Consider the following 24673-nt stretch of genomic DNA (forward strand, 5'->3'; position numbering starts at 1 on the left):
TATTAACAAGGTAGGGTAGCCGTGTGTGGCCCCAGGGTCCAGGTTACTCACTACTTATGTGGTCCATCCCCTATACTCGTGACTTGTGAACCCCCTTAAATATAAATCGAATTGTACTAATACCTGCCGCAAACATCATTAATGGCTGTCCAGTCTCTCAGTGTTCTGTTCAGTGCCTCTGTGATTCAGGGCCATCTCACTTTTCTGGTTTTCCCCCACCTTTTTCCTTTACTGACTTGCTCCAGATACATCGAACCATTTCTCAAACATGCCCTTTATTTTTCATGCATGCGTGTGCCATGGCTCACTTGTGTTTTTCTCTGAGCCTAGAAATCTGCTATACTCCCATCCCAGGCTGTGGAAATCCTACCCTTACTTCTCTGAACTTTCCCTTTCTGTCTTTGAATTCATTCAGCCCTCTGTGATCCCCTTATAATTTTCATTGTATTGTTTGCTAAAGCGTTGATTTAATTCACCCACAAATTATTGGGAGCTCTTCATTCTTGCCTGAATGATGATCTAGATCAGATTAGGACTGTGTCTTTTTTTTTTTTTTTTTTTTTTTTAAGGTCGTGGTCAAATTTTGAAGTTAGTGCATAAATCAGTTATCTTTAGCCAAAGACATCTGACTAGGGGATTTTCTTTTTTTTTTTTTAATTCAGTTTTATTGAGCTATAATGGACATAAAACACTGTATGTGCTTCAGGTATACAGCGTAATGACTTTACATACACGTACTGCAAAATGATTACTCCAGTCACATTAGTTACCATCCATCACTTCTTACAGTAACTAAAAAATGTTTATTTCTTTGCGATGAGAACTTTTAAAATCTACTCTTTTACCAGCTCTCACGTATACCATACAGCATGGTAACGATAGCCATCATGTTGTACATTACATATCTAATACTTATACCCAGAAGTTCATACCTTTTGGCCACCTTGGTCCAATTCCCTCAGGCTCTACCACTGCCTCTGATAACCACAGATCTGCTCCCTTTTTCTATGAGTTTGGTTTTCTTTTCTTTCTTTCTTTTTTACATTCCACATATATGTGACATCATACAGTGTTTGTCTTTCTTTGAGTTACTTCGCTGAACATAATTGCCTTTAAGTCCCATTATGTTGCACATGAAAGGATTTCCTTCTTTTTGACGATTGAATAGTATCCCATTGTATAAATATGTGCCACGTTTTGTGTTATCCATTTATCTGTCAGTGAACACGTGGGTTGTTTCCATGTCTTGGCTATTGTAAATAATGTTATAATGAACACGAAGGTGCTGATACCCTTTTGAGTTAGTGTTTTCATTTTCTTGGGTATATACCTGGAATTAGAATTGCTGGATCATATGGTATTTCTATTTTTAATTTTTTGAGGATGCTCCCTACAGTTTTCCACAGTGGCTGCACCAACTTACATTCCCACCCACATTGCATGAGGGCTCCCTTTGTCCACATCCTCACTAGCACTTTCTATTTCTTGCAATTTTGATGATCTGCATTCAGGACCGTGCCTTGCTCTTCTCATCTGTTGTCTGCCTTTATGTTGCAGTGCTTTGCAAATGGTACACATTCAACTATTGCTCATTGGTCTTTTTTTCCCTGTGGAGAAGAGAGAAAATACTCCACGTGTATTAATATGTTATACCTTTCTCAGGATTTTTAGGATCAAATGAACTAATGTATATTAAGATACTTCATAACCCTCGCAGTATTTTTCAAGTGATGTTAATCACTATAATTAAAGTAGTAAAACACAGACACTCTTGTCACAGAGACTTTAAACTCTAATAGGACTCCATTTCCTAGGTGTCCTATTGAAGGTGTTAAAAGATTTTAGAACAAGTTATTTCACCTTATTTTCCTCAAGTTTTTTTCCTTCTAAATTCTATGATGGGGTCGTCTATGAAGATTTAAGTGAATGAGATAGTATCTGCAATCTTCTTAGCCTAGTACCTGGGACATTGAGGTCCTCAACCATTGTTAACTGTTATTATGACAATTAAAAAAATATATGTTATTACTCAGTTTGGCAAGTAATGACAAAAAAAGTCAGAAAAACATATTACCTGTCTCTTGCATGCATTTCTCTAAAGAAAACGGTAACATTTTGGCAGCAGAGAAGATGTTGGCTCACAGTACTTCTCAATGAAGAATTAGACAGTTTTCTTTTGACTCCCGCTGTGGCCTCATGTGCCCAGGGCTTCTCCTGTAGCTTAATATTGGAAACCTTGCCCTGCTGGCCTGTTGAAGAGGGTCCAGTCTGCTAATATAATAGAATGCTTCAGAATTTGGCCGAAAGGAAGGATAGATACTGTATAAGATTGAGTGAAGAAATATGATCTCTCTTTGGGCATACTTTTTGTTGTTGTTATTTTTTTCCTTATAACAAAAGAAATATGTTCATCCCTAGCTACCATGGAATTATCACTCAGCACTTACTATCTGTCCCCCTAAATGTATGCATCCTTATACTTAGAATAACAGCTCCTTTGAAGTTTTTGTTTTAGGTTTCAGACACTTAGATTTTATGATCTTTGCAGAGTATGAACTATTTTTTACACTACTGTTCAGCTTTCATAGAGAAGCCCTTGATTAATGGATGCATGTAAATTCCCAAAAGAATCATAACAATTAAGAGTATTTTTCTATTACAGTTATGAACATGGGAGTAGGTAGAAGTTTATAATCTAGACACCCGTAAGCAGAGGCCAGGCAGCAAGCAAGTTGGTGGGTCAAGCTGGGGCTGTATGAAGAGGAAAAGCGGTGAACCACAACTGGCTACAGTTGATAGCAGTCATGCACAGAGGCAAGCCGGGGTTGCCATCCCTTATGATCATCCCAGTAAAGGCAGACGCCAAGAAGTTTGAGTCCTAGTTCAGTTCTTAAATGTTGACATCTACTCCAATGAAAACACTGTGTGGACCAAATAAAATATGTCACTGGATTACCCTGGGCTTCCAAGTTGTGCCTATGCTCTGTGCAGTCAGGCACCAACTTAGTTCTCAATTTAGTAGCCAAATTAAAACTTGAGCAGAGTGAAGGAGCAACTGTTTCCTGATAGAAACACACTTAAAATTTTCTCATCAAGCAATATTCTTGGACCATTGGAACTAAGGAAATAGGAAAGATAGTTACTATATTAGTAGGGCTTCTCATGCTAACTTCTCAAATACCTCCATATGGATAATTATTGGGAAGGGAAAGAGAGAGGGAGCAAGCCAATAGTCCTGACTGCCGGATTTTTTTTTTTTTTGGCAGTTCTTTCTAGACTTAAATGATGACTTCTGAGCCATCTTCTCTAAGTATTTCAGTCTATTATCGGGTCAGGGAATGGTGGATCCATGTTGTGAGCTGAAAATAAAGCAAGACATTTGTTTGCAGTCATTGGCAGGTGAGGCTGCTAGCTGAAGCAAAGGGTTGTTCTCTCAAGCCAGTAACCATTAGTAAACAGAAAGAGCTCAGTTATCTGAAGTAGAGCTGGCTGGTTGCACCCCTGGTTTCCGTTTTCCCCTTCTTCTTTTGTACAGAATCAGCATTTTGAGCGGGCAGAGTAGCCATGTGTCCAGAAAAGGAATAAAAACTGAAAAGAAACACTTGACTTCTACTTCTTGTGCCTTGCTTGGGTGGTGCTGTGACTTGCTTCTGGCCAAAAAGAAGTCCAAAGAAATTGTTGGAAGAAGCTTTTAGAAAGGGTGTTTGAAAAGGGACAGATTCACCTGACGTGCATTCTTTCCCTCTCATCTTCTTTCTCTTCCTGTGTAGACTAGGTACCCAGTACTGACCCAATATTTTTATCACTTTATTATCTGCTATGTCACTCCGTTCCTTGTTTTTTTCGTATTGTTTAGCTGTGTCTTTTGGTTTTCCTTTTCTTGTGACTCTGATTTTGTAATTGTACTTTTCATAGGAAGACTAGAAAGTTTTCAGTCTCATTGATACATGGTCACAATTTGACTATTATTATTAGTAAGTAGGAACAATAAATATGGATTTCCATGACTTCACGTAGAGGTGCCCTTCTCCCTGTAGTACTGGGCAAGATTATGTTAAACTCAGAAATTTTTATTAGATTTAATTTCATGTAATTGCCATAATACAACAACAACAACAACAACAACAACAACAACAACAAAAAGCATGATGTGTTTATGATGGCATCAGGGCATTATGACACTTTTTTCTGAAAGGAGAGGACCTCCATTTTGACTATTGTTAGTGAGAACCTAAACCCCTAATCCTCTGCTTAATATTTTATATATTTCATGACTGGAAGAATGTTCCACATGATCTTTGACTCCCCATCTCCCTATTACAAAGTTGGGTGAATTTACATTGTATTTTATTTTATTTTTTTAAAGATTTATTTTGTTTTTATTTTATTTTATTTTATTTATTTTATTTTATTTTATTTTATTTTATTTTATTTTATTTTATTTGAGAGAGTGTGAACAGGGGAGAGAGAGGCAGAGTGAGAGACACACACAGAGAGAGAGAGAGAGAGAGAAAGAGAATCTCAAGCACACCACATGCTCAGCACAGAGCCTGGTGTGGGGCTCCATCCCATGAACCTGGGATCATAACATGAACCAAAATAAAGAGTTGGACTTTGATCCGACTGAGCCACCCAGGTGTCCCTGAATTTGCATTTTAGACTATGGGACAATTCCTGCCAGTTGTTGCTATACTAAGATGGCAAATAATAATCAGAGGCAGAAGTTGCTGTAAACCACATAAATCTGTGTCCCTGAACCCAAACAACATCACCCATTTCCTCTTCCCTTTCTTTAAACAAAATTTTTTGTTTGTTTAGTTATTTTTGAGAGAGAGAGAGAGAGCAAGAGAGAGTGAGTGAGTGCACACAGGTGTGAATGGGGGGAGGGAAAGAGAGAGGGAGACACAAAATAGAAAGAAGGCTCCAGGCTCTGAGCTGTCAGCACAGAGCCTGATGCAGGGCTTGAACTCATGAACCACGAGATCATGACCTGAGTGGAAGTCAGACACTTAACCGACGGAGCCCCCAAGGTGCCCCATCTTCTTCCCTTTCATCAGATTCCCACAATATGTGGCCATTCAGAGCCACCTGTTTAGAAGGGAAGTGTAACTGAGATGTAGGTAGGATGGAGACAGATACCATATTATAGGTAACATACTGTGCTTTTGTAAAATTTCACAGTTTTAGGACATGTGGACACAAAGGCAGGGCTCCTCCTGGGCCTGTGGATGGGGACTGTGCAAGTGAGCTTAAGGTTCATTTGCTTCTGGATAAATTTGCTTCTGCTTAAAACTTGAACCAGCTGTAGATATATTTATCTTTAAAAATTTTTTTAATGTTTATTTATGATAGAGAGAGAATGCAAGTGGGAAAAGGGCAGGGAAAGAGGGAGACACAGAATCAGAAGCAGGCTCCAGCCTCTGACAGCTCAGAGTTTGACACGGGGCTCGAACTCACAAACTGAGTGATCATGACCTGAGCCGAAGTCAGACGCTCAACCCACTGAGCCACCCAGGTGCCCCTAGATATGTCTGTCTTTTAAGCATGGTGACCTAATTAATGTCAGTAGGGAAACAAACTTCTTTCCTGCTCTCTTTTCATAGAGACACTTGGTGGGTAGAGTGCGAGGGACAAGTATAAATTTCAAAGCATATTCCTCTTCTTGTATGTCAATTAAAGGAAGGTTTGGAAGTGAGGATCTGTTTTAGCCCAGTATATATATGCTTATTTATAGACAGAAAAGACTGAGTGTGGGAGAAATAAATTACATAATAAAGCATTTCCATTATCCACAACACTGGATAGCTCTCTGGCGTTTGGGCTTTGTGGGATTATTTAGAGCCCTGTTGTTTTCTTTTCCACTTTTCTTTGCTTAATAGGCGTGTCTGTGCAGTGGCAGGAGACATGAACTCTAAGGCTGAGGTTCCTTCTGGACTCTAGGCTTGGAAGTTTCTAGTCTATGGCAGTCTGTCACAAGTAAGCAATCTGACAGTGGGAGTGGTATCCCCAACCACTGTACATGTTTACCTCACACCAAGTATTTCTACCGACCATTAACAAGAGGGGGAAACCTACTGGCCAAAGGAGAAAAAAAGTTTGGAAGATGGAAGGGGGACTGAAGGCTTGTTTGTCCACATGAAATATTAGTTTGGTGCAAGAGGAAACTACGAGAACTGTAAAGGTGAGGTGGGAATAAAAACCCTTGATGCATGCACAACTCACCTGGGATTAAAGCCCAAGGCCATCCTGGAACATGATCTAACCATTCATGTTGTAATCTAAAGCCTTGTCAGTGCATCGCAGGTGCACACCACATGACCAGGTGGGGAAAAAAAGAGGTGAGGCCAACTGGGAAGAGAGTGGCAGTTTCATCTTTATAATACATACATCCCAAGGTGCGAGCATGCATCTGGTTTCCATTTCAGAACTTTTTACTAGTAGCTTTACCAAAAGTGTGGCAGACAATTGTGTGAGTTAGGGAGTCCATATGTTAACAAGGGGCTGGGAGAGTCATGGTGCGGCAGTGATGCTGCAGGACTTAGGAGGACTGCTGGGGACCACAGGAATGGGACTGACGGACCCGGAAGGAGGTGTACAGACGTGAGGTTGGGCCACCTGAACAGTCATAGGTGGCTTGGCACTGCTAAATCTGCAGAGAGTGTAGAACTTTGAAGACATGGACATACAACAAAATTGTTCTGAGGGTGATTGCATTTTGGACAAAGCTAAAATGCTTTTCTGATGTAGAACAGATGGAAAATCATTGAACTCTAGAGCTGGAAGGAATTTTAGCGTCATCGATCCCAGCTCTCCATTGGCAGGCAAGTCCCTGAAGGCCTTGTGTGTCCACTAGGTCATTGGGCCCAGTTACAGAGCTTGTGTTAGAGGTGGCCTGGAGGCCCACATTCCTGCCCTCTAAGTGGGGCTCTGTGCTCAAATGTATGCTGCTCCGTAGTAAGACCCTCTGGTGCCAAGTGTTTGAGCCACTGCCCTGCCCAATGATCACCTACCTTGCATTTCTCCAGGGCTCTTTGTTGAAATTCACCTTTGGGCATATTTTTCTTATTTTTAACTGGAGTAATGCCATGATTATCGTGGTGCTAGGAGCCTCTCTCAATGGTTCGACAACATGGGAATGTATTGGTTTTCCTCTGGAAACCTATTATCTCCATTTTTATCAAGGGATGCCTGGATGACCCCTGCCCCAAATACAATCACTGTTCACCAGTGCACCCAATGAGTTACCCCTGAGTTCTTTATTTTGTTTTTGTTTAGTTAGTTAGTTAGCTAGTTAAGATATTGATGAGAGCTTTATTGAGTACCTATTCTTTACTGAGTACTTTTATTGAGTTCCTAATTATGCGAAGCCATTGGCCTATTGTAGGCAAAGGACCATGATAAGTGCTGTAGGAGCTAATATGAATTAGAAATTAACCCTGAACTTAAGAAATAGTTTAGTAGTGTTGAACATGTGACACTAATTTTTTAAGTGTTTAATGTGTTTAGCCAAAAGGACAAGGGGAGTTTGGTTTTACAGTTGAGGTTTTCCATCTGGGCCTTAAAAGACAAGATGTTCAGGCAGATGGAGAAGCATCTAGATGAAGAGGGCTGTGTGAGCAAAATCATCTCTTTATTCTCTCCAGAAGCCAGAATGTCAGATAAGAGGATAACTGGGTCCCTGCTGTGACCCCATTAGCGACTCTCCCATCTCTTGTACTAAAAGAATAATTTTTCGCATTTTCCCTCCATCTTCTTTTCCCCATCTTTGGCATTTTTATTAGATATCAGTAAAGAAGAAACTAGAAAAAACTAATTTGCTGGGTTTTTTTAAATACTTACATCATATTATCATTTGAACCTTTAAGAATGCCTTCATAAGGGAGGGGCAACAAACCAGTGCCTTATAAATGTCAGAATAGATTATTTTCCCTGAAAGCATCTACTCTTGTAGTCTCTGAGGCTTTCCCTTTGTTCGGCTTTGTTATATTCACCTTAAGATTTCCTTTGTATGCCCTTGAGTATCTAGCAAACTCAGTGACAGGGCTGCTCCTCTGAATGGGCAAGCTCCCGGCAGCTCCTTCTTTATGTGGTACCAGTGGGTTCAGAAGGGCCCCCTTTGCTTGTCCTGCCAGGACACCCAAGTGAAACTTCAAGTGGCGTGCCAAGGGGCGGCGGGCCCGGATGTGTGTTTTTGGCAGTTTCGAGCTGACATGAGCATCTGTCAGGCCTGCCTTTTTATGACTCCCTCCAGACTGCTTCAAAAGAGATGAAAAGGTTTATTGGATCTGAGGAAGAAAGTGGTCAGGAAAGAGCATGAGGAGGGTGAGGCTCTTATAGAGCTCAGGTTCCCCTCTGATGTCTCAGAACACGTGATATCTTTGCTAGCCCAGTAAGGTATGGGGTTTGCATTCTTCTCTGTCTCTCTCTCTCTCCCTCCCTCTCTCTCTCTCTCTTTGTCTCTCTCATTTTCTGGGAGCCATATTTGTGAATTCTCCTTATAACCTATTGCCTTTGTTTTTGGGGACTTAGAATTGGTCCTTGGACCACCCTATTGGTATTTCAAATCAGGGCAGTCTTCTTAGCCTTGTGTTTTGGAGTCCTTTCTGGAAGGTGTAAGAGGGATTGAAATGCTATTGCATTTCATTTGTGCAAACCTCCTATCCTCCTCTTAGAATTCTGTGAAGCTATTCACCTCCTTTCTGCTGTAGCGCGTGTTATCTCTTAAGGCTGTGTTGCCTGTGGCCTCTTTTGATGATCATTTTAAGTGAATTTTAGCTATCTAACTACTTGGTCTCTATACCTGATACCTATACAGCTTTCTCCTAGGCTCCAGAAGCAACCCAGTCTTTGATTGGAGCAACTGGAGGAGCACTGATTTAACTCACATTTCCCAAAATAAGGTCTTTTGCAGCCACTTGAGATCTGACTCTGTGACTTTGTTCATTTGTTCATTAATTCATTCAACAAACATGTATTGATAGTCTACTAGTCTCAGGCATTGTCTTAGTATCTGGGAATATGAAAGGAAAACCAAAAGGCAAAACATGTGCCCTCAAGGAAGACCGAAGACTGCACATTAAGCAATTGAACAATGAACAAGATATATTAGATGGGGGTAAGTTTTAAGGGGAGAAATGAGACTATAAGGAGGTAAGATGTGCCAGTAGGGGAGAATGTTGCAGTTCTGAATAGAGTGGTCAGTGAAGTCTTCGGTGATAAGGTAACATTGGAGCAGTTACCACTTGGAAACCTGGGAGAAGAACCCTTTAGGCAGAAGGAAGAGCAAGTTCAAGTTGCCTGAGTAGAGAGTTCACTCACAGTCTGTAAGGATCAGCAAGGATGTCTGTGGTGGCTGGAGTGGAATAAGCAAGGGCTGGGAAATAGTTGGAGATAATGTCAGAGGAGGGAGTAGAGGCTATTGAGTCTTGAGGGCAACTGCCAGGACTTTAGCTTTTGCTCTGAAGGACATGGAAGCTGTTAGAGGGTTTTGTTCAGAGATGAGATATAATTTATATTTTTAGGGTATTACTTTGCCTGTTGTGTTGAGAAAAAAATGGTAGGGGTATAAGAAAGGAAGCAGGGTAGAGGTTCTTGCTAGGAGCAAGTTGACGGTGTCTTGGACAAGGGTGGTAGGGGTGAAGTTAGGAAGAATTTCTGGATTCTGGAAATACCTTGAAGGTTGAAACAATAGTATTTGTTGATGGATTAGATTCAGTGAGAGGCATAAAGTTGTCAGGGATGATGCCAAGGTTTTTGACCTGAGCAGCAGAAGAATGAGCTTGCCTTTTGCTGAGATATCATAGAAACAAAACTTTGCAGTAGTGAGATAACAGAAATTGGTTTTGATCATGTTGTTAGAGATGCCTATTAGATATTCAGGATGCCAGGTTGATGAAAAATAGGAGGTCAAAGCTGAGGATATAATCTTAGGAAATGTCAGTTTATACATACAATTAAAAGCCTCAAGACTGGCCAAACTAAGGAAATGTGTGCAGACAGAGGAGAGAAGTCTGAGCCATGGGATACTCCAGCATTTAGAGTGTGTGGAGATAAGAAGGAAGCAACAAAGGCAGTAGCCAGTGAAAGGATCTGATGGGCCATTTCAGATGCTGCTGATATATCTAGTGAAATGGAGACTAAAAAACGAACTTTTTCACGTATCATTGTGGAGGTTGTTGGTGGCCAGGATAATGGAGTGGATTTCAGGGGAAATGGGAGGAGACACATTGGTGTTGGATAACTCAAGTAGGAGATTTAGACATTAGTTGAGAGATTTTGACCCAAGGAAGGTTTTACTTATTCTTTTTAAGATGAGAGATCCTAGAGCATGTTTGATGATGATGACGATGATGATGATGATCACATGGAGGGACACAAACTGAAGGGGAAAGTTGCTGAAGTGATGTCCTTGAGGAGGTAAGAGGGGATACAACCTGTCATACCAACAGATGGAGAAAGGGTAACACCTCTTATAGAAGAAAATTATGACAAGCAATTAGCCATTCCTCTCCAAAGGATCCCCCAAGGCTCCTAGAGTATGAGAACCCAGGCTTACAGCCTTGTGGGTAGGAAATTGGAAGATTTTTCTCTGGAAGAACTGTCCTAGGAGAAAAGATATAGAGATACGGTCTTGCAAGGGGGACCATTGTGAAAGTCCTGTCACCCGAAAGTGAAGCTCCTGGCCTCCAAGCCTAGCTTAAGCCAGCAAAGAAGTAGAGATCTTTTACTCTTGACTTTTCAGTATAAGTAAATGGTCAGAAAGCAATGGATAACCTGATAATGCTGAGACTATAAGAAATACAAATAATAGGAATGTGGAGGAAACATGATTCAGGGATTAGAAGAGGTAGGGGAAGACACTGCATCTATATAATCAGAAAACAGTGCTTTCAAAAGGAGCCATAAGAAAGAAATTTTGTAAAGTAAATTCATGACAAGCAATATTAACATTTAATGGAAGGGAGGGCTAGGCATGGAAGATGAAGGCAAGGCTTGCAGAAAATAGGAAAAAAAAAAGATGAGGAGATACCCATGGGAAAAAATACTTGAGCAATTAGAATTGGCACAGAGATTAGAGAATGACCCAGGGTAATAGGATTTCCAGAAACAGAAATGGAAGAGGGAAACATTTGAAAGAAATGATCCAAGAAAAAAATGTCCTTCACGAAAGGAACATGAATTTCCATATTGCAAAAACCATTTTGCCCCTAAAACTATGACCAGAACCAGGGCACTTTCTTATGAGAGGGATCAAGAGGCAATTGTAAAACCTTCTATAAAGCAAAACAGAACTCACTTAGAAAGGATGAGAAAGTAAGATGGCGTTGTTCACTAGCAACATTGGAATCAGTCCAGAAGATAACAGAAGAAAGCCTTCAAAATTTGGAGAGAAAGTGATTTCGAACATAGACTTATATACCCAGAGAGACTCATAATCAAGTGTGAGGGTACAATAAAGACAGACATTTTCAGATATGCAGGTCTTCCTGGAATAGTCTTCCCATGCTTCTTAGAAGCTACTGGAAGAGGATGTTAGATCCAGGAAATAGGAAATGCAACATGGGAAAGTGGTGAGGGGAATTTCCAAAACGACAAGAAGCCATCAGCTCTGTGGCAGGACTCCAGAGTGACAGTTCAGTTTAGAGCAAGAAGAGGGGCAAGAAAAAAAATGATTAATTACTGAATTTATATGTTTGAAATTATGGAATATTGGATTGCAGGGCTTTGAGAGAAGTTAGGAAGATCTGGTCCTAAGTGTCTAGAAAGCTAAGCAAATCCATAAAAAAACAAATGGTTCTTTTTAAAAAAAATTATTTAATGTTTATTTATTTTTGAGAGAGACAGAGACAGAGCAAGAGCAGGGAAGGGGCAGAGAGAGAGAGAGAGAGAGAGAGAGAGAGAGAGAGAGAGACGCAGAATCCGAAGCAGGCTCCATGCTCTGAGCTGTCAGCACAGAGCCCAATCCAGGGCTCAAACTCATGAAAGGTGAGACAGTGACCTGAGCCAAAGTCAGATGCTCAACCAACTGAGCCACCCAGGTACCCCCAAAAGCTTCTTTGAGAAAGGAAATGTATTCCTGCTTCCTACTTGTCACAGCAGTATAATAATGTATACATATTAAATGATGATGGTGATGTAAACCCAAGCAGTACATGAATTATATCAGTGGGTTGTGGCAAAAGAGAGTGAAGTATAGGGAATGGGGGTATCAGTGAGCTAAAGTATCCTCTCCCTTAGTAAGAGATCAGTACATAGTGGTTAAAACTGAAAATGGGGAATAATATTAAGCACAATAATTTAAAATAGTTTCATATCAGACCAACTGAAAGAGCTAGAAGTGGTCATTTTTGGGATAGAAGATGGTGGTGAGTCGGGACTGTCTTTGTTACATACTTTTTAGCATTATTATTTCTAAAACGTATGTATATTTATGACTAAGCAGGCAGGAACTGCAGAAATAACCAAAAATAAATGAATGAATGGGTTGAGAGAGAGCAGAGAGTTCATGGGATCTCTGTCTGTCTTGGTATGGGAGTGCAGAGAAACAAAGGACGTCTGCTTTCTGGAAGGTAGCAATTCAGCTTACCCAGGATCGGTACCTCTGGTTACAGTTTACTCCTTCCTTCACTCTGGCTACTTGATTCCAACAGTGATGTGTGTCCTCCTGTCTCTGAATCAAAAGCAAGACATAATGTATATCCCCATACTCACCAGAAGATCTGCAGGATATTTTCACGGGAGCAGCATGGTGGCAAATAATGATTTTTTTTATTCTTCGGTGTTCAGACATTTGGCCTGGATTATAACACATCCAGAAGTTCCCCTCTAACCGTGCCCTTAGCATTTTTAAATGTTGTGAACTGGACGGGAATAACAGAACTGACTGTTGGTGTGGAAGTCAAGGGGAAATTTGTTTACAGTCTTTGCTCTACTCTGACCTGACCCATATACTTGAGCCTCAGTCCCCTGCACATTCCAACTGACTTCAAACAAAAAAGGTATACCTCCATATCCAGGGGTCCATGAGGTAGCCAGATGATTGGGTTCTTTGGGGGTAGTGATTCACCTCTCATCTAAGAGGCTACAGAGTATGTATGGAAACCAGAGCCCTGTTAAACTCATAACCTGAGTGAGCATTCTTATCTTCCTGTGCCCCTTTTAAATCAACGTGCCCATTTTATGTTTTTTTTTTTATCACATATGATATCATTTGAGGAAAAGAAACTTGATTCTCTTAACAGGTCTGTTCTTTGCTAGATGTTACACTCGGCTCTTACAAGTGGGCCCCACAATATATTTCTGGACACCTTGTATGTATATGATAAAGAGTGAAAAGCTGACATGTTTTGTAGACTGAAGTGTTATAGTTTTGCAAAGCGTGTGTGTAATTGATAGGATAGCGGGGGAGTCTGGTCGGATATACCATGTAGCTTGGTGGCTCCTATTTCACCATAAATTGTAGTTCAGAGATGTGGCAGGGAAGGCAGTGTTGTGATCTCCCATGTGTGGGTGTGTAAAAGTGTGTGCACACTCATACACACACGTGTTTAAGAGTAAATATACATGCACATATGGCAAAGATAAAGCCATTGTTGAGAAAAAAGGGCATAACCTTGCTGGGGTGAATCAAGGGTGGGAGCTTCAGGAATGCAGCACGGGAGGGAGATGAGAGGAAGTTAGGCGATCCACACTGAAAAAGGGGAGTGTTTTCGTGGATCTGGAAGAGATTTTGTTCAGCTGCCATCTGCTTATAAAGTGGCTGCCCAGGTGGAGGGAAGTGGCATATTCAAGTCACATAGCTAAGTAGTGGTAGTTATGACTAGGCTATGGTTTGTCTAATCTTTGGTCCAGTAAGCCTTGCAGTTGACTCTGTTGCCTGAGCAGTCACATGGTGAAGAGGAATCTGAGATTGTGACCATGGAGTTCAGGGCACGAAGAGGCTAGGTCAGGCTTCCCAGTGACTGTAACATGGGCAGAGTTGACACAGGGACAGGGTGGAAAAGTTAGGCATTGATAATCCCTGCAGAAATGACCTGCTGTCCACCAGAACTTATGCTGAGAAGCTGAATAGTTCAGAGAGGGCTGAAGATAAAAAGAAGTTTGTCTTGGATACACCAGTCTTGTGAGTTAACTCTCACCAAGTGGGGGTTTGAGACAAAATGGGTTGATCACACTTTTTCTGATCATTTTTTTAGATCTCAGAAATGATGACATTGCAGTGAGTGGGTATTGCTTTTAAGAACTGATGGGGAGTGTGAAGGCTGGCTGATGAATAAGCATGGAGCAGGGACTGGGCGAGGGCATGCTGCTTAGGACAGAGTGGCAGGGTCCAGATAGGGACAGGAGACAGGTACTCCTTGAGTGGAAGGGACTAGGATTTGCTTAGTGGGTTGTATAAGTCAGAGTCCCAGCAGGAAATAGGAGACACAAGCAGACTGGATAATTGAGAATTTAATGGGCTATTTGCAAAAGTGTGGTTAAGATTTAGGGAAGGAAGCATTGCTATCACCACTTCTTGGAGCTGGCAGCCATGGAGCCCTTACCACCATAGGCTCCAAAGAGTGAGTGGAGGAGGGAACCTGGGAGAGACTAGTTCCAGCTCTAGGGGAGGTTTACTGGCAGGAGATAACAGGTATAAAGATGTTGCTAAATCATGTGGATCTGGTGGGAAAGGAGCCGGTGGGGGCAGGATGGGGACTTGAGGCAGCCCCTCAGGTTATTCTTCTCCAGTGCCCTGATCTCCTGGTACCTCCCTTTCCCATCCCATCAGGGAGTTGGAGTGTATTGGAGTTCAGTGCTACTCTGATTGGGTCAACCTACCAGGGTATGACACACGGCAGAGGAGGGCAGAAAGGGGGTCTGAAGTGGTGAATGCAGGAAATCCAGGACAGGGGTCTGCGTGGTTGTGACACATTATTTGCAAATTCCATATTGATTTATTGCCTAAATAGACCTGTTCCTTGAGAAGCTCTTTTCTCCCAAGACAATAATGCGTACTAACATTACCAGGTTTTGGAAACAGTACCGAAAGGCCATCTCTGAGAGTGCTCCTTAACCTGCTTCTGTGATCTCTTCTGCTCTGTGGCACTGTCCTTAAACTTATTAAGATGCGTTCGTAGGCTTGTTGATAAGTTCCAAAGCCTTGTTTAACCTTACATACTTAAAAAAATCAAATCTCCTAACTAAATGAAATGTATTATTCACATGACAAAGTTTCCCGGGATGACTTAGTGTTTTTAGTCTTAGCCCTGACCCATGATAACTATGGTAGTTTGCAGGTGTGATTTCTAGGGTATGTGAGACCATTTAGTTTTGAAAGTGCATGAATTTCAGTGGAAAGAGGGGAGCTTGCCCCCATCAAGCCTACTTCTGCAATATAAGACTAAATACTGCCTCAGTGTTTAGGAGCTCATTAATGTCTTTTATCAGCCCACCATGGGATATGTCGACCTACTAACAAGCAATTGACCTTACAAGACCATAGCTAATAAGTCAGAATGAGAAGTAATTCATATACACTATAATTAAAACTGCCAAAGGATTAGAAATGCTTATTTGGACATTTGATGGCTTCTCCTCATAGTGATGATGAGGTTGGTGATGGTCACCAGTTACTGAGTACTTCCCACGTGTGTAGGAAAGCTTTATATATCAGCAACACAATGCATGGGTCCTTGGTTTACATATGAGGAAATAGGCCTGGAGAGGTAAATAACTTGGCTAAGGTCACACAAGCTAGCAAGTGATAGAATGAGGATTCCTTGTTCCAAGAGTGATTACTTGATAATTGAAATGATCAGAGGGCATTTTACTGAATAAAATAAACATGTAGCCTTAATTTCCTCCTCTGTAAATGTGGTTAATATAGAACCAACCTCGTAATAGCATTATTATAATCATTAAATGAGTAGTGCTGGTAAAGTGCTTACAACAAGATCTGACATGTATTAAGTAAGGGAAGTAGCTTACATAATGGTTAAGAGCAGACTGCTAGGAGTCAAATCCCAACTCTGACAAGTTATTAGGTATCATCATTGGCAAATAATTTACCCTCTTTGGGTCTTGGTTTTCTCATATGAAAATGGGAGTAGCAAGAGTACATAACTTAGAGGGTTATATGTGCATTAAATGAGTTAATGTTTATTAAGCTCTTATGCTCATTAAATAAGAGGTAACTTTTGTTGTTACATGAATCAAGGTGCCCATTTCCTGCTATAATGCATGACACACATCGAAAAATTCATATTTTCTTCTTCTTTAGTTATTCATTAGCTCATGAATGCTTCTGCAAATACATTGCCTCCTGAATGGCATTTTACACTTCCTAAGGTTATAATTTATTTTAATTTCCAGGTACTTTAAGTTCTTAAATAATATAGTGAATGCTGTGGTGTATATTCAGATTCTTTTTCCAGACTGAGGCATTCATTCTTCCTCTTGCCAGGAGTTTTGGCTGCTGAAGCCTTCTGTCTGATTTCCTCTCTGAAATTTGCTCTTGGCCAATGGGTCCTGTTTTACTCAAGGTTACATTCTTCCCTGAGGGAAGCCCATATCCAACGGCTGGTCCAAATGGATATAGGAATGCCTGGGCTCTGTGCCTCAATTAATAAGGATGTACTTCAATAGTAATTTCAACTTCAGACCTTTCCATGAGGTCTCAGCTGAGAACTCAGTTGCAAATATATCATAGTCCTAGTTCTTTCGCTTTTGCACAGGTGTGGTTTCTAAGACAACTGACCAGTAAACTTCCCACATGCAAATCTTCATATTAGAGTCTGTGTCTAGGGAACCTAATCTATGACAGCTGGTACAAGGAACTGTCCTAGGAAGAGGGTTCCAAAATGGGATTTTGAACCTGGGTCACCTGTGAGCTGGCTGGGACTGAAGCCCTAATCATTGGTCGTAGATGGAGTATAGATAACACCTGGCATGTATCGCAGTTGTTGCTGGCGTTGAACTTGAATGAGACACAGGTGGATGGGAATGCAGTGCTGTGTGCAGTATTTCAAGCTTTTGAGAGGTTCATGTAGGAAGGAGGATTATGGAATTGGATAACTCTTGCTAGGGCCTATTGAGGAACTTGGAAAAGACAATAGACTGAGGGTGATTAATTTCAATTTAATCCTAAGTGTGAAAGCCAGGAAGCTCATGGCAGCATATAAAAAGATTCTCATCTGCTGCAGTTGGAAAACAGAAAAAGCAGAGGATTCTAACTTAACCCTCAATTGTACAGGTAGCAGAGTCCCAGAGAAGACTAAACTTTCGACTCTGACAAGTCTGCCCTGGCAATATTAGGACACTGATTGGAAAAAAAAGTGAGACCTTGGGATTTGACATGGTGATATTTTGTATCCTCAAAATGTTTCCTTTTTCCCCAAACCCTCTGGGCTACAGCAGGCTCATGTCTCCCTGTATAGTCTAGCATGACCCCCTTTTTTGAAGAAGATGCAGAAGTATTCATCTTGAAAGACAATATGTAGCCCTCTCAGGATCTACCTTCACCACCTTCCTGGCCACCAGACCCACAGTTAGTGTCAGATAACAACATAATCTAGCAGAGGAAGTGCCCTTATGCTGAGGGAGGAAAGGAACCATACCCCCATGCTGCAGGACTCAGACAATTTATACCAGCAGGAGCTAGGAAAACATAGATTCTGTGGGTATGAATCAAATGGGGAGGAGAGAGTTATAGTTGGATACGTTGATGTAGGAGTCTACTGCTGTGATAGAGGATTTAACATTGGGGAAATATATTTGTGGACTCATTGACATGGAGTTCACACTGACATTGATTTATATGACCCCCGAACGTCATCATCATTCTCCTGTTAAAGTAGGGACGCATGGGGGCCAAGTCATAAATAATGTACTGGCCAGGTTTGGATTATAGGAGGTCCACTGGGTTCAGGGCCCATCCAGTGATCACTTTGTTGGTCCCTGAATGTGTAATTGGAATGGACATCTGTGATCATTGGGAGAACTCTCTCATCAGTTCCTTAGACTTTGTGGTAAGAGATTTTATAATGAATAGGACCAGTGGAGGCCTCTGAATCTTCCTATGCCTGATGTTCAACCAAATAGTTTCCCAAATTTTAACTGCTGTGTCAAGTGTGGGAATCTTTACAGATTAATGTCATCAGGTACATAGCATGTACCCATTGACTTGTTAAATAGTCTTTTTTCTGTTTCTATGAAGAAAGAAGACCAGATACAGTTTGCATTTACATGAAATGGTCAACAATATACGTTCATGGTCTTATCCCAAGGCTGTGTTTACTCTCCTACCCTCAACAGAGTCTGACAATTTACTCTCACACAATACAGTTCAAAGGGAACTGGACCATTTGGAAATTTTGTGGAATATCACACTGGTCCACATTACTGATGACATTTTGGTATTTGGACAAGATGAGAAAAATGTGGACAATACACTGGAGGCCATTATGAAACATAGACAGTCAAGAGAGTGACAGACAAGATTCAGGGTCCTGCAACATCAGTGTAATTTTAGGGGTCTGGTGCATGTAAGGGCAGTCACGTCAATAAAGGGAAAAATATTGCATCTTTTTCTTGGCATTCTTAGGAAGGAATAGAACATACTGTAGATTGCTTTAGGTTCTGCAAGTAGCACATTCCATATTTAGGAACACTACTTATACCCATTTACTAACTGACAAGGTTGTCAGCTTTAAGTAGGGGCTCTGAGTAGGAAGGGGTTATGTGGCAAGTCAAGGGTGCCTGTCAGATCATACAACCTAGTATGGCTTGGGGTATCTGAGGTAATTATATGATGGGAAAGAGGCCCTATGGAGTTTATGAAAAGCCACAAGAGCTCTTGAGGAAGGCCATGCTATCTGTAGTAGGATATTATACACTTTAAAAACTGATTCCTGGTGTACTACTGAGCCCTGGTGGTGATGGAGCACCTAAACATGGGATATCAAGGGACCATCCAGAGGTCATTTTTGTTAGAGCTACCGAGTCATAATGTCAGGTGGGCCCAGTGGAAATTCATTGTAAGCTGGCAGTTGTACATTCAGGATTGAACATGAACATGGCCAAAAGGGTGCAAATAAGATGCTCCGGCAACTCCCAGACCACCATTATTTACCACTATCCCATTTTCTCTGTTTCAGCTCATATCTGCATAGGGAGGGTTCCTATGTCCAACTGACAGGAGAGGGAAGAGTCTGAACTTGACTTATGGATGGACACAAGCTGAAAATGGTTTGCTGCTGCACTGCAGCCCTGCTCTTAAGTGGCCCTGAAAAAGATGGAGGGGAAGTCATCCCAATGGGCAAAGCTTTGGAAGGTGGATCTGGTATCCACATGGTGTGAAAAGAGATTTGGATATAAGACTATAAATGGCTATGGGTAGTGGTGGATGGTTGGTGGTTTTCCAGGAGCTTGGAGGAGGAAAGGATATTAGAAACAGGGAGATTGGGGCAAGTAACAGGCATGAAAATGGACCTATGAGAGTAGGCTTGAAGTTTGAAGGCCTTCGTATCACTTTTTATTTCTCATGAGAAGATCTTCGTGGAAGAGGCAATAGGCAGAGTGACTTGAACGGTTGATATCAGCCAGACTAATCGGTCACTGCATTTTTAGCATGCAGGCTCCTAAATAGAGAATCTTTGGTGACAGGGATGGGAAACACTGACTGGACCCAACAGGATGGGCTCTCACTCACCAATGCTGATGTAGCTCTTGCTGCTGCTGAATGTTCAACCTACTAACCCGTCAACCCTGAGCCTCTGATACAGCACCGTTCTTCAAAACCAACTAGCCACTGTGGACACCCCTTCACTCTAAAAGGGGCACCAGTTCATTTTAACTGGAATTGACACATATTCCAGGTATGGGTTTGCCTTTCCTGATGGCAGGACCCTGGTCGCCATACTATTGGATACCTTAAAGTGTGTTTTATTTACTGAAACAGAATACCACAAAATACTGCCTGAGACAAGGGACTCACATCAAAGAGGGTACGGCCATGAGCACATGACCAAGGGTCCACTTGTCCTATCACATACCACACTATTCGAAGCCATCAGCTTACAAGGAAGTGGAGAAGCCTTTTGAAGGTATAGCTAAGGTGTCATTTTGCAGGTGGTAAACCTGTGACCATGGAGACTATGAATGACACAGCTGTGTTCTTAGTAGGTGGAACACTTGAGTGTAGGAACCAAGGGTTGGAAATAGAAGTAGCCCTGCTTGTCATCACTCACAGTGACCTACTTGGAGGAATTTCTGCAACTGTAAGCTCTTTCTTTCTTTCTTTCTTTCTTTCTTTCTTTCTTTTTTTTTTTTTTTGGAGGTTCCCAGAGGCAGAATACTTCCACAGGGGACACAGCAAGAATCCTATTATGTTGTAAGCTATGACTGTCACCTAGCCACTTTGGGCTCTAATTGCCAAGATATTGCAGACCAGGAAATGAGTCATCATCCCAGCAGGAGTAATTGACCTTGATGTTAAGAGAAGATAGGGCTGCTCTTACATAACAGGAGGCAGGGAAGAGTGCCTTTGATTCCCAGGTTTCTTGGTTGTCTTTTGTACAATTTTGATAGTAAATGGACAGGTACTGCAGCTGCAGCCTGAGAAGGGCCTGTTGACCAGGATTTAGACCCCTTAGGGATGAAAGTCTTGAGTCCCCACCTGGTAGACCACCAAGGTCTAAACAGGTACTAGCAGAGGGTAAGAGGAGTCTAGAATGGCTAATAAAGAAGTCATTGAATACCAAGTGTGTCCCCATGACCAACTGTAAAGGCAGAAGTCCTAATTTGTCTCAGTAACTGTCCTCTTGAAAGGTTCCCTAGGAAAAGTCACAAATTAGAATCTTGTGGGAGTTATTTCTAGAAGGAATGAACTCCCTATATGAAGTTTTGGGTGGCAAGGAGTGGTTTTTAGTGGATCTGTGGCATGTCCAGATCCTCGGTTAGGACTGAGTACTTATTTCTCCAAATACCACAAGTATGGTTGCTGAACATTCAGACCTGAGTCCATTTTAGGGACATGCCCTCAGCCGGACGAAGCTACCTCACCCGAGTTTACATCTTCTCTTTTGGGATAGCCTGCATTCAGCGATTGGTCAAAGCATGGAGACAAATGTCTGCCTCTTTTGGTCTCAATGAGTGGTGGTCAGATGGATCATTCTAGCTTTCCAGCCCCCTGTGGAATGGTTCAAGGCTGTTGTAACAGTGTTGTAGTTCAACTTTTCCATTTGCCCAATCCCGCTTCTCCTGCTCCCTTAAAGGAGTTATTCCCTTAATTCCCTTCATACAGGTCTTCATCCCAAAGTCTGTTTCCTGAGAAATCCAAACTATAACATATAAAACAATCTGTAAACCCTAAAATAAAACATAAGGGATGCCTACTGCTCCCAGTCATTGTAGGTTGAGTTTTGTTAAATTCAATTTTTATAGAGGGACCTTTCCTGACATTGTTGTTGGACTTTAAGTGTACCCTACGTGCATTCCAGGAGTCATTTATCCCCTTATTATGTTAATTAGAGACACAGAAATTCTCTGAATTCCCAGCTGTAGGAAAAGTGTTTGCTGAGGAAGACATCATCTTGATGTGGATTTGCATTTTTCTGTAGGTTTATTTGGTGGCCATGCCAGCTGTCACTTTCAGCTGCTTTGAGTTGGCTCATGTTGTCATTGCCCTCTGGATGCCATTAGAGAAAAATTTATTTCATTATTGCATGCCTCCTGTGCTGCTTAAACATTTGCGCACAGATCATTTCATCTAGTTTTTGAAACAAGATTGTGAACTAGACATTATGTGTAATTAGCAGATGAGGAAAACTGAAACTCAATACAGCTAGCTAGCGCATTGTAATAGTCCAGATTCAAAGCCACATCCTGACTGCAGGTCTCATATTCCCTTCTCACCTTCATAAGATAGTCATGACACCTGTGTGGACCTCTGTCTGGTGCCTGGACCAGGCCCGAGTGGCCTTCTATGTTAAACAGTCACCTATAATGAACTAGAGTCTATGGAAAAACTTTTGAAACTTTCCATAGTCCTTTTCTAACTGACATGGACCCCCTCTCAGTGATGGACACTGTTCTTTCCGGTTTTGGGAGGCCCTTAAATCCTGGTTGGGAAGTTGTTCTGTTCTGGCCAGACCTTTTCGTCTTACGTGAGGATAGCCCAGGGAAGCCAGAGAAGTGCTCATTTGTGAGGACCTGTAAATAGGCAGTGGAGAAGTTCAGCAGACTCTGTCATTCTTATTTGTTTGTTTTCTTCTACAGTCAGTATGACTGAGAAAGTCACTCTGTTAGTCACAGTGTAGATTTGTAGTCTTCGGCTGGGAAAAGGCTTGTTGGTGAAGTCTGATACTGAAAAGTAATCTTCTTCAGGAAATGAGTACCAAAGAGCTGTTATTCTGTGTAATAACAAAGAAACAATAAGGATCCCATGAGAGAAAGTCGTTTGGCAACTGATGGACAATGCTCATTATCATCTGAGCAATCAAATAAAAATACCTTCAAACCCGGAAGAGTGGGTTTCTGTGTTTTAAATATAGATTCTTGGTTTTCAAATGGGACTGTTTCCAAATGACTTCCTGACCTCCTGGGGTAGAGTTAACAATTGAAGGCAGTTGTGCAGTGGGGGCGGGGGGGGGGGTGGGGGGGTGGGGATGAAATGAGCCTAGCACTGGTGCAAACTGCTGAATGTATCTTCTGGCATTTTGTATTTGAAACAAAGGATCTTTAGGTATACATCCATGAATATGCAGTAGTAAATGTATTGTATCCAACTAATATTTGGTGGCAAATTGTCATCAGCGTCATTCACTGGGTTAGTCTAGAAGGCTCAACAGGATTCATAGTGAAGCTGGTCCCTTTGGAAGATGATACAGGGCAAAATATATAAAGCCAGGCTTACGATGCTGAAAACTCCGTGTGATGATTCACTTTAAAAAATCTGTGAATTTTTTCAAGAAAGAAATCCCTTTGCCATACTGCCTCCCATCTATGTAAGTCTATCATTTGCTGTGTGGAACTAAACTCAAAGAAGCAGCTGGTGAGAGTGACCTGACACTAGGATGGCAGGTTCGTTGGCCATTCTTCAGAATGCATTAAAAAAAAAAAAAGAGAGAGGGGCGCCTGGGTTGCGCAGTCCGTTAAGCGTCCGACTTCGGCTCAGGTCACAATCCCGCGGTCCGTGAGTTCGAGCCCCGCGTCAGGTTCTGGGCTGATGGCTCAGAGCCTGGAGCCTGCTTCTGATTCTGTGTCTCCCTCTCTCTCTGCCCCTTCCGCGTTCATGCTCTGTCTCTCTCTGTCTCAAAAATAAATAAAACGTTAAAAAAAAAATTAAAAAAAAAAGAAAAAAAAAGAGAGAGAGGATGATTTTTGCCATTAGCCCTGAAAGTGTGCCTGTTTTATGTGGCTTCCAGGAGAAGAGATGATAGAGAAATAGCCCCCATTATTTCCACATATGAATTTTGGCTTGATGTTCCTAAAGGATTTGAAAATTCTGTATGTATTGTTGCAAACCGATTTATTTAAACAGCACCAAAAACATAAAAAAACAAAGAAACAAACAAAGAACAGAAAGTACTTTATGTTGTTGCATTTATCATGTTGTCATTTCAATGTAACGATCTTAAAAAAAGATTCCCCTCGGCCCTATTTCTTCCTTTTTTTTTTTTTTTTTTTCTTATTTCTATCTAGGAATTTTTCTTTCAGGAAAGTTTCAGGTTTAAACAAAATATTTTTTTTTATAACTAGTTATTTAAACTAAAAATCCTTTAAAAAAAAAAAAGAGAGAGAGAGAGAGAGAGGTTAGAGTGGGAGAGAGCCAAAGCATGAGAGAGTCTTAAAAACTGAGAACAAACTGAGGGCTGATGGGGGGTGGGGGGGGGAGGGTGGATGGGTGATGGGTATTGAGGAGGGCACCTTTTGGGACGAGCACTGGGTGTTGTATGGAAACTAATTTGACAATAAATTTCATATATTGAAAAAAAATTAAAAAATAAAAGTAAATAAACTAAAAATCCTTTTACAGATAAAAAAAGGGGCCTTTTGGGTGTGATTAAACATTAAAAAATCATTAAAATATGTATTGATTCATTGATTCAATATGTGTGGAATGATAACTCTGCCCCAGGCACAATTCCAGGTCATGGGTGATAGCCTACTGAAGAAAAGTGCTGGAAACATACTAGGGATTTGAAAAATTGTCAAACTTCCCTCTACATCAGCTTCTGGCCTTCCCTCTACATCAGCTACTGGAGGTGATAGGGAGGGAAATGAGCGCTGTTGATAAATGACAACATTTTGCTGCGCATGTAGTTTAATTAGGATCTTAGTTCAGAGGTGTATTCAAATGTGTAAACAGAAATCTCTGAACCGAAAACATCTTGAGTAATCTCAAAGAATGCACTTGCTCAAACTCGTATAGAGCCCGATTGCCTAAAAATGATTTCCCAGTCTAAGAAGGCTGACTAATTAAAAATGGTATATCTGCGTAAAAAGTATTAGTTTTGGTTGTAAGCAACAGAAACCGGTGCCAGATAGCTGAGTGGGGGAGGCAGAGGAAGATTTATTCTAAGGCTGTAGCAGCTTTCTCAGGAAATCCAAGGACGAGAATACAGCTGAGCCTTAGGAATAAAATAAACGAAGACCTTGCTGTCAAAATCTCCTCTGTTTTCTCTTGTCTGTG

At 41.3% G+C, this 24673-nt stretch overlaps 1 long non-coding RNA gene across 1 annotated transcript in view; it reads left to right on the plus strand.

Moving 5' to 3' along the window:
* The window catches only part of LOC106968156 (uncharacterized), a 656017-nt gene that overhangs the window by 109914 nt on the left and 521430 nt on the right, over positions 1-24673 (plus strand). The window lies entirely within an intron of this gene.

The sequence above is a fragment of the Acinonyx jubatus genome, chromosome D4, assembly GCF_027475565.1.
Source record: "Acinonyx jubatus isolate Ajub_Pintada_27869175 chromosome D4, VMU_Ajub_asm_v1.0, whole genome shotgun sequence".
NCBI lineage: Eukaryota > Metazoa > Chordata > Mammalia > Carnivora > Felidae > Acinonyx > Acinonyx jubatus.